Raw genomic sequence first — 12,453 nt, 5'->3', positions numbered from 1 at the left:
CTTCAAATATACGGCTAGCCCGAAGGATCGGGGGTGGAAAATGCAAAAATACCTTGACTCCTTGCATTCGCTCGACATGTGGAAATGGACATTATTAAGGCACTGAAGCTGAGGAGTACAACATTGACGGGAAGCCGGATACTGTTCGCTATAATAGGTACATTGGAGTATTCGGAGAAGGAACCCGCCTTGCAATGCCGAAGACAAGACTGCATGCCGGACTCATCGTCATTGAAACCTGGTTCAGGGGCTACTGAGGGAGTCCTGGATTAGGGGGTATCTGGACTACCGGACTATATACATCATCCGGACTATTGAAGCGTGAAGATACAAGACTCAAGACTTCGGCCCGTGTCCGGATGGGACTCTCCTTTGCGTGGAAAGCAAACTTTGCGATCCAGATATTATGTTTCCTTCCTTGTAACCGACTCCATGTAAACCCTAGCCCTCTCCGGTGTCTATATAAACCGGAGAGGATGGTCCTTAGAAGGCCGATCACAATTACAATCATGCCATCATAGGCTAGCTCTTAGGGTTTAGCCTCTACGATCTCGTGGTAGATCTACTCTTGTACTACTCATATCTTCAATATTAATCAAGCAGGAGGTAGGGTTTTACCTCCATCGAGAGGGCCTGAACCTGGGTAAACATTGTGTCCCTTGCTTCCTATTACCATCAGCCTAAGACGCACAGATCGGGACCCCCTACCCGAGATCCGCCGGTTTTGACACCGACAACGGGGGCTGCGCCCGGGTCACGCCCGAGTGCACGCCACCAAGCCAGGCCCCTCGGACCTGGTCATCGCGCACCACTCAGGAGCCTAACTGGTCACGTAGCCCCTCACTCCTTAGTCCCGTCCTGCTGATCCGGTCGGGGTTAATGGCGGTTGAGGTATGCACGGGGCCAGGCTCTGCCGACGTAGAACGCCAGATCTACTCCTATGTTTCCTCCCTATTTGTTGTTTGCGTGTTAAGGGGACTCCTGAGCATCGCGACTCAGGAGCCTAACTTGCCACGTAGCCCCTCACTCCTTGGTCCCGTCCTGGTGATCCGGTCAGGGCCAACAGCGGTTGAGGTATGCGCGGGGCCGGGCTCTGCCGACGTAAAACATAAAGCAAATAGGAAGGAAATTGCAAAATGAAGAAGCAAATCCCGGAGCAAATATTACAAACCATAATTGTCTTCACAATACCAAACGCAAGTTTAAACGCCTCCACGAGACATAGTGCATGTTGCAGGAACTAAGCAAGAAATGAGCCATCACCCTTGGACATCATCGTTGCCCACCAGAGACTCCACCACCGTGGTGGCGCCACCCGGGGCTGCGGGACCAGTAGCACCGCCCGCCATGGGCGCAGAAGCGAAGGCGCGGAATTTCCCCAGCAAGGCTTCCACCTGGCTCTTCACAGCTTCAGTAGCAGCGGCGAAGTGCTCGCCATCCATGGGCTCCAGTAGCTCGTCCAGATTGGCGTCAGGATCGCGAAGGTGGAGGTGGCTGAAGACACGCGTCAGCGGCATAGAAGAAAGGGCGCGAGCTTCTACCTCTGCCATGGAGTCGACGCCGTTCACGACTTCCTCGAGTGCCTCGACCAAGAAGGGAACCAGCTGGGTGGAGCCGTCCTCGGCGCCACCCAGCAGCTTCTCCAAGCCATTCTCATAGAGCGTCTTCAGTGCCGCGCGAGACCTCTCATCGAGGAGTGCGAAGGCCACTCGGTCCTTGGCCAGGACCTTCGCCTCGGCGTCCAGCTCAGCCTTCTCCGCCCTCAACTCCCGTTCCAGCGTCTCCAACCGGCCGCGCTCAGTGGCCTGCACCTCCGCCAACCACGTCAGTTCAGCGTTGCGGTCCCTGACGGCGTCCTCCCAAGCCTTCATTTTCTCCTTGTTCGCCTGGCGGTCACAAGCTTCTTTGGCGAGCTCATCACGCAGACCCTGCAGCTCGGCCTCCAGCACCTTGCAGTGGTCCTGGGCGACCACGGCATCCTTCAGTGCCACCTCACGAGCTGCGGCAGCCTGGGTGGCGGCTCGCTTCTCCTCCTCAGAAGCTGTCGCAGCCCGCCGCAGCACCGCTCGGACAGAGGCATCGGAATGAAGCCAACCAGAGACCAGCTCTAGGCGCCCGGCTACCAGATGGGAGTTGGCGCCCTGGAGGTCTTCTTGCAGCTGGACCATATCGGAGAGGGCACGCTCCATGACATCAAAAGAAGCAGAAGAACCCAGAACCAGTGGCGCAGGAGAAGGAGGCGGCAGCGTAATCACGGCTTGGGAGACTGGGGGCTCCTGAGCCTTGTCTACCTTAGCAGCAGCATCAGGCACCGGCACCTCCGGAGCCAACAGGGCCACGGGGGCTGGCACCCCGCCAGGGCGCTCCTCTAGGCCTCGCGAGGATGACCGGGCAGGGGAGATGCGAACGTCATCAACTCCCCTCCCCGCGGATGAAGGAGTGGCCGTGGCGGATGAGCCCGTCCCAGATGGAGTTACCGTGTCCCCCCTCTTCTTCTTTGTCGCAAGCGGCGGCCTAACCGATTCATGGAGAATGTCAAGCCTCGGCAGCATAATCAAGAACAAGACGGGGCGCAAACACTTACTCATCAATCGCGGCATAGCTCACCGCCCTCTTGCCGAGCTTGAAGCCCGAGAGCCTTGTGGCCCGGCCCGTAGCTTCAAGAGGTCCAAGAATGGAAGGAGGCGCGGCAGAAGGGCTGGAGACGACTCCAGGCGGTGCCTAGGCAGAAGCAGCCCCTCGAGAGATCAACGCCGACATGTCCTTCTTAGGGATCGCAGGCGGATCCTCCTCCTCCCGCGTGGCGTCGGCCTCGTTGTCGTCGGGCAAGGTGCGGAGGATGTTGGCCCTGCACGGGGGAAAGGTCTCCCCCGTCCCCTCAAAGGTCGCCTCGGAGTCGTGCTCCTCTTCTTCTTCTTCTTCTTCCCCTCCCCTGCGGGAGTCACCTGAAGACACGTCCATCAGCGCCGTTGCCCCCTGGGCCACAGGAGGCGCCGCCGGCACCAGGTCGCGGCCATCAAACGTGGGCATAGTAGCCACCACCTGTGCCTAGTCTCCCCGGAGGAACAAGGGGGCAGGGGCCCTCTCCGGACATTCCTGGTCGTCCCCAACCAAGAGGCGAAGAGCTGAGGCCAGCTCATCGTCAGCCAGAGCCATCGGATTCAGGCGAAGCTTGTCGTCTGCCTCCCCAAGCGTCCATAAGGGGCATGAATGCGCCTGAAGTGGGGCCACCCGCTGCGTCAGGAACTCCCTCAGGAGTGTGGCCTCCGTCAGCTTTGCCGCCTTCACATTGACCGGCTTCAAATCGGCGTTCATCTTCACCAGCACCAACTTTGCCGGATCGTCAGCAAGCTTTGCGTGAGATCACCCTTCGTTAGGCTGGGGTGCATCTGTTGGTAGCGCCAACCGGGGATGGGTGCACTTGGCATTCACCATGACCCATTTGCTCTGGAAGTTATCGGCCCTCTTGCCGGCCTTCGAGATCGCATTGGCCTTGCCATACGCGAGGAAATTGGCGCACGCCGAGGTATGGTCGATGTTGATTCGGAGAGAGAAGAAGTGGCGCAGCAGAGCCACGGACGACATCACCCCGACATGCGCCTCGCAGTAATAGGAGAAAATCGACAAGAGGAGAACGGAGTTGGGATGGAGATGAAGGGCCTGTAACCTTTAATGGCGAAGGATGACGTAGAAGAAATCCAAGAAGGGAGGAACCAGGCCTGCGACGATGGCGTTCATGAAGAAGGGGTAGAAGGTGCTCCCTTTAGCCTCCGGCTCGGCAGAGCTAAACTAGAGCTACGTATCCCCCCCACTCGCTGCCCTCCATCGCCGTCATCAGGCGCGTGGCATTGAGATTCTTCTCTGACACGTTGGGGGCATCTAGGGCTGGCGAATACCAAGCCGGCAGCGCGTCAACCTTGACCTTGCGGGGTGCCATCGCTCACTAAAAGGGAAGGAGTGGAGCAGATCTGGAGATTTCAGAAGCAAGGAAGTGAGGAAGGGGATCTGGAGCAAGGTGAAGGAGAGCAATGAAGGCAAGCCTTGTCCGTGCCAGCCTTTTGTTTGTCGGGCAGTTGCTGAGGCAGCCTGGGGAAGCGGAGACCGCCATGTCCCATCAAGTCGCCACGCGGCAACCAAGGTCGCAGGCTTTTGGGGCCCGCGGCGCTCCACACTTGCCCTTTGGCTTCGCCGCTAAGTCAAGTCCGAGCGCGCCTTGGGCCCGGGGGCTAGTGTCGGCATTCTGGGAACGGGGGTCCCCAGACTTGCCTACCTGCAGTGTGCATCGTGGCTCAACCAGTGGCCCAGTACGGCCCATCTTCATCAACCAAACACTCAAGACCCTCGTGAGGGGCCGAGCCTCGTGGGGTGGGCGACGCAAGGCCTCCTTAGGGGTGGCCTCGCCAGGCAGGCTCACGAGGAGGCGGAGAGATCAAGGCAAGGGGTACCTCGCAAGGTGCCCATGACGCAAGCCATGACGATCAAGACCAGGCGGGCGCCAGGCGGGCGTCGGCCCGTGTAGTGTCCTTGTTTGCTCTTTGGTGCAATGGGGGCAAGCACAGGCGCGGAGTACCAAGGCATCAGGCAAAGGTTTCCATATCGGTGCAACAAGACCAAGACCAGTAGGACGGCAAGGCAGAGGTCACCGTGAAGCCCAATACTGCATCATCACCAGAGCCTTTGACAAGCGAAGACCACCTTTAGTCAGGATAGCTTGTACTAGTTGTCCTCTTTCAAAATGTCCAGTGTTGGATTCCTTCCCGCCCAATATTTGGGAAGAGGACCAGGGCCTCTATAAATAGGGCTAGCCACCACAGTAAGAAGGGCATCTAATCGAGACCCAGATCGGTTGACTCCGAAGCAACACAACCACAAGAACACCTCTCCTCACGAAGTTGTTCTTCCCCTTGTACTGTTCATCATCAGCCCAAGATGAAATCCACCACACCACACTGGAGTAGGGTATTACACCACAACGGTGGCCCGAACCAGTATAAATCTTGTGTCTCTTGTGTTGTGAGTTCATCTTGTTAGCTTAGAGATCGCGGCGAGGTTGAGGGCGTGAATCAGTAGGAGGAAATCTTCGTGCGCACCCCAGAGTTCGAACCTTAAGTGTTTTGCCGGAACCCGATATCCGACAGATGAAAAGAGATTTAGCAAGTTGCGGCATGAGCTAAATATCTTAGAACCTTCAAATGTTCTTTGAAAAGGACACACATAATAACACTTATGCAAAATTGATGACTTAGATGTGCAACACATTAAGTAATGTTTTTCTTCAATCAATGAAGACTAACCCTCTAAGTGTGAAGAAATTAACGAAGAAATTGATTCTTAGAACCCTACGACAATTGTACGCGGTGTCTGAAATCACCATTCTTGTACGATGGGCTATGCCACCAACCAAAGTTGAAAATCTACAATTTGAGTTTTTGCAATTTCTTCAATTTTTTCAAATTCTTCAACTTCGCAATTTCCTCAATCCTTCCGACTATGTTCTTCATTGCTATATACATATTTGAGTTTTTCATGTCCTCTACAGCATTCACTTATAGATATTTCTTCAAGTTGCTTTTTCATCTAAGTGAATGTGATTGGACCCATTCCCCCTCTATGCTAAACTCAACCCGGTCTGTTCACAAATTCTTCATGTATGTTCTATTTGAAACCCATTCAAAATCTTCACTGTGTCCTTGACAGCTGAAGAATTTGTGAACCAAACGTTAAAATTTTCATATCTAATTTTTTTCGGCTTTTGCCGCTCAAATCCTTCTGCATCCCACGACAGGATTAAACTACTCACCCACGATCTCACATGATCTCCACCTCTCAGTACGGGGTGACACATGTCGCTAGAATAGCAAGGGTCAGGGGCACGTTCGTCCAATTTCTTCGGACGAGTGGTTTTTCACTTCAGCTATAAATACCCCTCCCCTTCATCTGAGCTCGTTTACTTTGCTCAATCGCTCTCCCTCGCTCGATCTCTCTGACCTAGCGTCGCCGCTACATTCCATCATCGCCGGTGAGGAAGAGCTTCGCTGCCTCGCCCTTGTCGCCGTCGTAATTGCACCGGCCGCGAAAATCTTCACCTCCGCCGCCGCCATAGCTGTCTTCCTCCGCCAAGTTAGGGTGTGGAAGATTTGAATGGACGAACTTCCACTATTCATCTCATAGTTCGTCGTGTTCTTCATCAAGGGTAAATAAAGCTCACATTTACTGCCCTTGTTGATTCTGATGATTTGCAAAAAATCTTCAAAAGGTGTTTATTCTTCAACTTTCCTATCCTTAAACACCACAGTTGCTTCTGTTCTTGATCTATTTCTCTAAGATGTATTTTTCTTCAAGATTCCTCAATTGTGTGGATTTCCAATCTATACAACTCTGGAACCTAAGACAAGAACTCTTAGTGAAATTCTTCAAGACTCCCCTGGTCAAATTCCTCAAACTTGATTCCTTTCTAAAACAAATTCTGAGAACATATATGACCTCTCCACATTCTTCGCACCTATACTCTGTTCACAGGTACACATGTCTACTATTGAATCACTAGGTTCTCATCAACTTAACTCATTTGCAACGTTTCTCGAAGAAAAACTACATAGTTCTTCAGAGACATCTATTGTTCAGAATACTCAGGTGAAGAATATGGCCGATGAAAAGCGTCCTCAGAAGGGAGGAAAAAGGCCTGAAACTAACACTGCCTTCAAAATCCCTAAAGAAATTTATGAAGAATACTCTACTCCCGACGAGGCCACGCATGGCAAGGAGAATAAAAATCAACGCAAGGTGCGCATTCAGAGGATCAAATGCAGATGGGCAAGAGAATGGAGAGAATATCGCTATGTCACTCCAAAATATATGAAGAAATTCACTGTCAATCATCCATGCCCAAGACCTCCATTGGCTCCAGGCCAAGAAGCTGATCCCACAAGCATCAGAAAAGGTGAGGAATTTCCCAAGGAGTGGGCCAAGCGCCAAAGAAAATTGGCTAAAGTATCAAAAGAAGGAGTGAAGAAGTTCAATGAAGATTCAACTGCTGTTGAAGCTTCTGCTAGTCAGCCCAAGAAGGCTATGAAGAAGAAATCTGATGTGAAGCCATCTTCTTATGCAATGCCCTCACGGCCCACCCCTTCAAAGCCCTCACGGCTACCTGCTTAAGCAAAATCCTCAGTTGCACCTGCAAAGTCCTCAGCACCTGTGCACCTTGCCACGTGCCAAAGGACGACGGGCTTCTTAATTGCTTTATGAGCTTCAACTAGTTCCTCAGCTCAACCTTAGTTGCTGAAGAAAAAGGCTAATGCTGGACGCGGCACAAGCCAAGTCCTCACAAGAAGCAGGTCGCCTTTGAAGTTCCGTCGTCTAACGATGAAGCTGATGATGATGCACTTGCTGAAATCATCAGAGACTGACAACACCGGGCCGCTAGTGCCAAAGGCAGTGTTGTGCCACTTTTGCTGGATCTGAAGATCCTTGATTTCATTGATCTTTGGCATAAAGATCCCAGCACGCCTCTGTTTGATATGCCTCTCACCAGGAGAATGTCGCATGTTTACTGCCTTTATGGCTGAAGAAAAATGGAAATTCGATAAGGCCAGATTCGTGAAGAACACTTAGTACAAGAAGGAGCATTTTCTGAAGAAAAATGTTGTGAACATGTCCACTGAAGAACTTGTGACTATTCAGTCTGAAATCAAAGCTCTCAGTGATGATTTTGACACATACTGTGCTGATTGGCTAGGTGCCAAAGTCAAATTCGTCAAGCTGGCAAAAGGCCTCAAGGCCAATGTTGTTACTGAAGCACAACAAGAAATTCCTCTGGGTGAAGCATCTGCTGAGCCCACTGAAGAACATGTCAGCACAGCTGATGAAAATCAGGCTACTGTTGACACTGAGAGTGCCAGGGCTGATGATGTAATTCCAGCTCCTAATGAAACTGCCAAGGCAACCATCAATGTTGCGCCTGAAGATCAATCAGGACAGCTGAAGAATCTACTGCTGCGCCTAAAGAAACTGAATCCATCAGGGCAACTACAACAGCTGTGCCTGAAGAAACTGTGCCTCTTTCATCTGCTCCTCCTTCAAAGTCATCACAGATAAAGAGCACTCACCTTCTTTCTGCATCAGAAGCGAAGAAGACAAAGGCTGCAGAAAGGGCAGCTGTGAAGAAAAGGAAAGCATCTGACGCCTCAAAGTCTTCAGCTCCGAAGAAAGTGAAGACTTTGACGAGCTCTTTCAAAAATCCGATCGGTGATGTTCCTCTGTCAGTCATGCCATCAAAGGAGATTGTTACCTTTGGTGAAGAATATGTCATTGCTGATGACATTGATGAAGAAAATCCCTCTGCTACTACGTCAGAGCAGTTGGATGATGAAACTGAAGTGGATGCAATCCCTTTACCACTACAGGTATCATCTCCCGTGCCTTAGTTCACTACTGAAGAGGCAGGCGTGGAAGAAATTGATGCTGAAGATGAGGATGTGGACATCGGGTCTACGACTCCAGTGCTGAATGATGATTATTGGGAAAGTCATCATCCCAATTCTCCTCTGACCACTCCTCTACAGAAAATTCCTTAGTCTCCCATACAAACTGAAGAAATTCATACGGGTTCTGATGAAGGTCAATCTTCACTTCATTCTATTCCTAAAGAAGTTCCAGCCACTAGTGCTGATGAAATGGAGAACAAGACCGCAGAAGAAACTGCTCCTGAAATTCCTCAGCCTGAGGCTCCAGAGGTTGTGCATCAAGAGGCTGTGAAGACTTCCACTACAAATCTTCATCCCAAGCCACAGAATCCTCACCCCAAGAAGTAGAAGTTCAAGGCTGAGGAGTTCTTTGCTGAGCATCATTCTTCTCTGATTTCAATCCATATGACTCTGCTCGACTTTGCCGCAAGCGTTTTTGGACTGCCACTCAGATGAACTTCTATTCCTCATTGTTGTTTGATAAGGACAAAGTGTTTGACCATGAGCATCTTCCTCATGTGGATATGGAGTCCCTTCCGTGTTTCATCCCAATCTTTAGTGTTCTTCATGACGCTGGTCTGCTCAATTTCCGCATCGACATCTGTGATTGGAATGAAAAACTTATTCTTCAGTTCTATCCCGCTTTACATCTCACACGCAATGTTGATGATGTGAATTCATGGGTTCTGGACTGGATGACTGAAAACACTCATTACAAAGCTCCGGCCTCTGAATTGCTTCATGCCATCAGTCCTCCCACTGAGGGCGCTCTGACACTCTATGAGGAACCTGAATTGCAAAATCATCTGATGCAAGTGCTGATGGAGCCTTTGAAGGCAGGCCAAGCTCCAAGGACCAAATTCCTCATCAAGGATTTGCTATATGTGCCAAGAACCGTCTATCGCATTTTGGCCAAAACCCTCAGTCCTATCAAGGGCCACAACTTTGAAGATGAAGAATGTCGTGGATTTGACACGACAGATGTCCTAGTGTGAGGACTTAGTCGTGAGGCCAAAGCATCTATGTGGTAGCTTGAGAGGGGTTGATCGGGATGAGAGATGTGAGGCGCATCAACACACAAGACAAGGATTTAGACAGCTTTGGGCCTCGGGAAACATCATCCGGTAATAGCCCTACATGTTGTTTGTGGCTAGGTCTCATTATGCTCATGAGGGAGTCGCTGCATAAATCGGCTCTCCTAAATGTGTCTAGCCATAGAGGTTACTTCTCCCCCTTTTTTAGGGTGTCCTGCCCCTCCTTATATAAGTTGGAGGGGCGGGTTACATTTGGAGTCCTAGTAGGACTAGGACTATTCTATAACAAGCGGAATCCTAGTCTTGCCCCCTTAAGGGAAAACTCCTTATGCCTTTCCTCGTAAACCGGCCCACCATAACATGAGCCGGTCGTCTGGGCCTTGGGCCTTGTTGTCCGTTTGACCCGCCCGCCGGGCCACCAGTGAGTCATAATGTTCAGGCGGGTTGCCCATAAACCGCCAGGTCCGGGCAGGTCGCCAGTGACTCGCCAAGCTCCAACCGGGTCATACATCCGACGGGTTACACCGTGGGTTATCTTCCCGACAAAGAAGTTGTTGGCATCATGAAGAATCTGCTTTTCAACATCATGCATGGCATTCCTATCAACTACCATGATTTCTTCATGAGGACTTTGGCCAATGCTGCTTTATCACCTTTTGAGTTGAAGCCTTACGCTTCTTGAATCATGAAATTCATCAGATCAAGGACTTCAATTCATTACAAGGTTGACTTTCAGAATCATCTCAGCTATTGGCCCCCAATTGAAGTCCTCAAACAGACTATTTCCTCAGCTGATGAGAAGGCAAGGCCGCTATCATTGATGAAGGCACTCGTCCTCTAGACGGTCGATTTCGATAGGCTGCATCCTACTCAACCAATGATGACGCTGCCACACATGACACTGCTGCAAATGCTTCAAAGCAAAATCCTCAAGCCACTGCTCCGTGTGTAATGACTGATCGTGAGATGATCCTAAGTCTTCATCAGAAGGTGGATAGAAATCACAAGTGGGTCAAGCGTCAGTTTGGTGCAATTCTTCACAACATGACAGTCACTCAAAATTCTATGAAGAAGAATCACTACTATTTGCATCAAGTCTTCGACCGCACCTGGGTTGTTCCTTCGCATATATACACTGATGATGAACTCAAGCAGATGGACTTCCAACAAGACTTTGACTGGTCACAACCACCCTTGAAGAAATTCAAGAAGGTCAAAGTTCCTCCACTGGTCGTCAGTTCATATTCTTCATCGCGCGAGACAGACAAAGCTGAAGATTTAGACGACACTGTGGCAGGCCCTGCAACAACAGACGACCCCAACAACGCTGGCGCTCCTCCATCGACATCATGATGATATTCTTCAGGGGCGTTAGTCCTCATTTTTGGTCCCTTTTGGTCATTTGATGACAAAGGGGGAGAAATTTGAGTTAGTCATCAAGCGGGTCTATTATATGGGCATTGTTTTTGCTAAGTTACAACTCTTGTTCTTCTGAAGTGTTTGCTTCGCCGAGTTGTAAAGTTAACGTCCTTGGTGGTCTGGTACTTTTGACTACTTTCTACATGCTTAATTCTTCAAATACTTAATGCACGCATGCTGAATTTCGTCAGACACAATATTTCATCATGCATTTCAAATTCCTCATATTATATGTCAAATGCGTGTATGAATTACAAGATATAGGGGGAGATCTCCATGATATTACTCTACAATGTGCATCTACTATCTAAAGCAAATTCCTCAAATATGCACATCTTCAGGGGGAATTCTTCTATATCTTGTTATCAAAATCCTCAATTTTTTGCTCTTTCAATTGGTATGTTTATCCCCGTTGAAAACTTAACATATTTGTCATCAATCACCAAAAAGGGGGAGATTGTAAGTGCATCTAGTGACCCTTAGTGATTTTGGTGTATTGAAGACTTATAGGTTAAGCGATTAATGTGTTTGTGAGTGTACACAGGCTCTATAAGTCGATGAGGAGTTTGATATCTATGATGAAAGTCGACCCCTAAAAATGTATGTCTTCAGCTGAAGACTTTGGTTCTCCTGAAGATTCTGAAAGTGAAGAAATTGGTGTGACCCTGAATACTTGGATATTCATGCGAGGATTATGAAGCGTGAAGACTTCTGTTTTCATAGTTTCATTTTCTCTTTTTTGAGTCATAGGAAACACCATACTGTTAAAGGGGGTCGAGGTAATAGTAAGGAAAGTGATTTCCAAGTGATGCTCATCTCAAAATCCTACAACTACCCAATCCTTTCGAGTAAAGCCATTGGAAATCTCATATCAGTCCAGTCGATTTCTTCAGTTACAGAGACGAAGATCTTCTGGTCTCTGAGGAATTTTTTTGACTGGGGAATTTGGAATTTGCCAGTGCAGATTGCTACACAGTGAGGAACATGATAGCCCCGAAGAATTTGAACCTCAAATCCGACCGTTGTTGTGCTATGCGCCAGCTGTCCCAAAATATCTACCCACCTAACGGTCATATCATTGAAGGGTATTTATGCATTATCATGTCGGGCTGTTCCCTAGGCTATAAATAGCCGCCCCCTACAACCACTAGCTGGTTGGCTGCTCCGAGAGAAATTGACACTTGTCATTGAGAGCATCCCATCCTCCGAGGACTTTGAGCAAAAATCATCAAGTGAGGCAAACCCAAACCCAAACCCAAACACCTACAAACCCAAAGTGATTGAGCATCACTAAAGAGAGTGTTCCTATGTGGAACCGACGCTTGTTACCTTTGAGGACTGTGTATCGGCATCATGGTCTGAGCATCCAAGAGGAATTGTGGATCGCTGAGTGACCAAGTCTGTGAAGGTTTGGAAGTCACCTGAAGACTTACCATGAGTGATTGGGCAAGGTTTGTGTGACTTTAGCTCAAGGAGAATACGGTGAGGATTGTGTGTCCGGGACTGTGTGTCCTCGGGATTAAATACCCAGCTGCTCC

This window comes from Triticum dicoccoides, chromosome 6B, assembly GCF_002162155.2.
Source record: "Triticum dicoccoides isolate Atlit2015 ecotype Zavitan chromosome 6B, WEW_v2.0, whole genome shotgun sequence".
NCBI classification, from domain to species: domain Eukaryota; kingdom Viridiplantae; phylum Streptophyta; class Magnoliopsida; order Poales; family Poaceae; genus Triticum; species Triticum dicoccoides.
Note: the sequence above shows the minus strand (reverse complement) of the source record.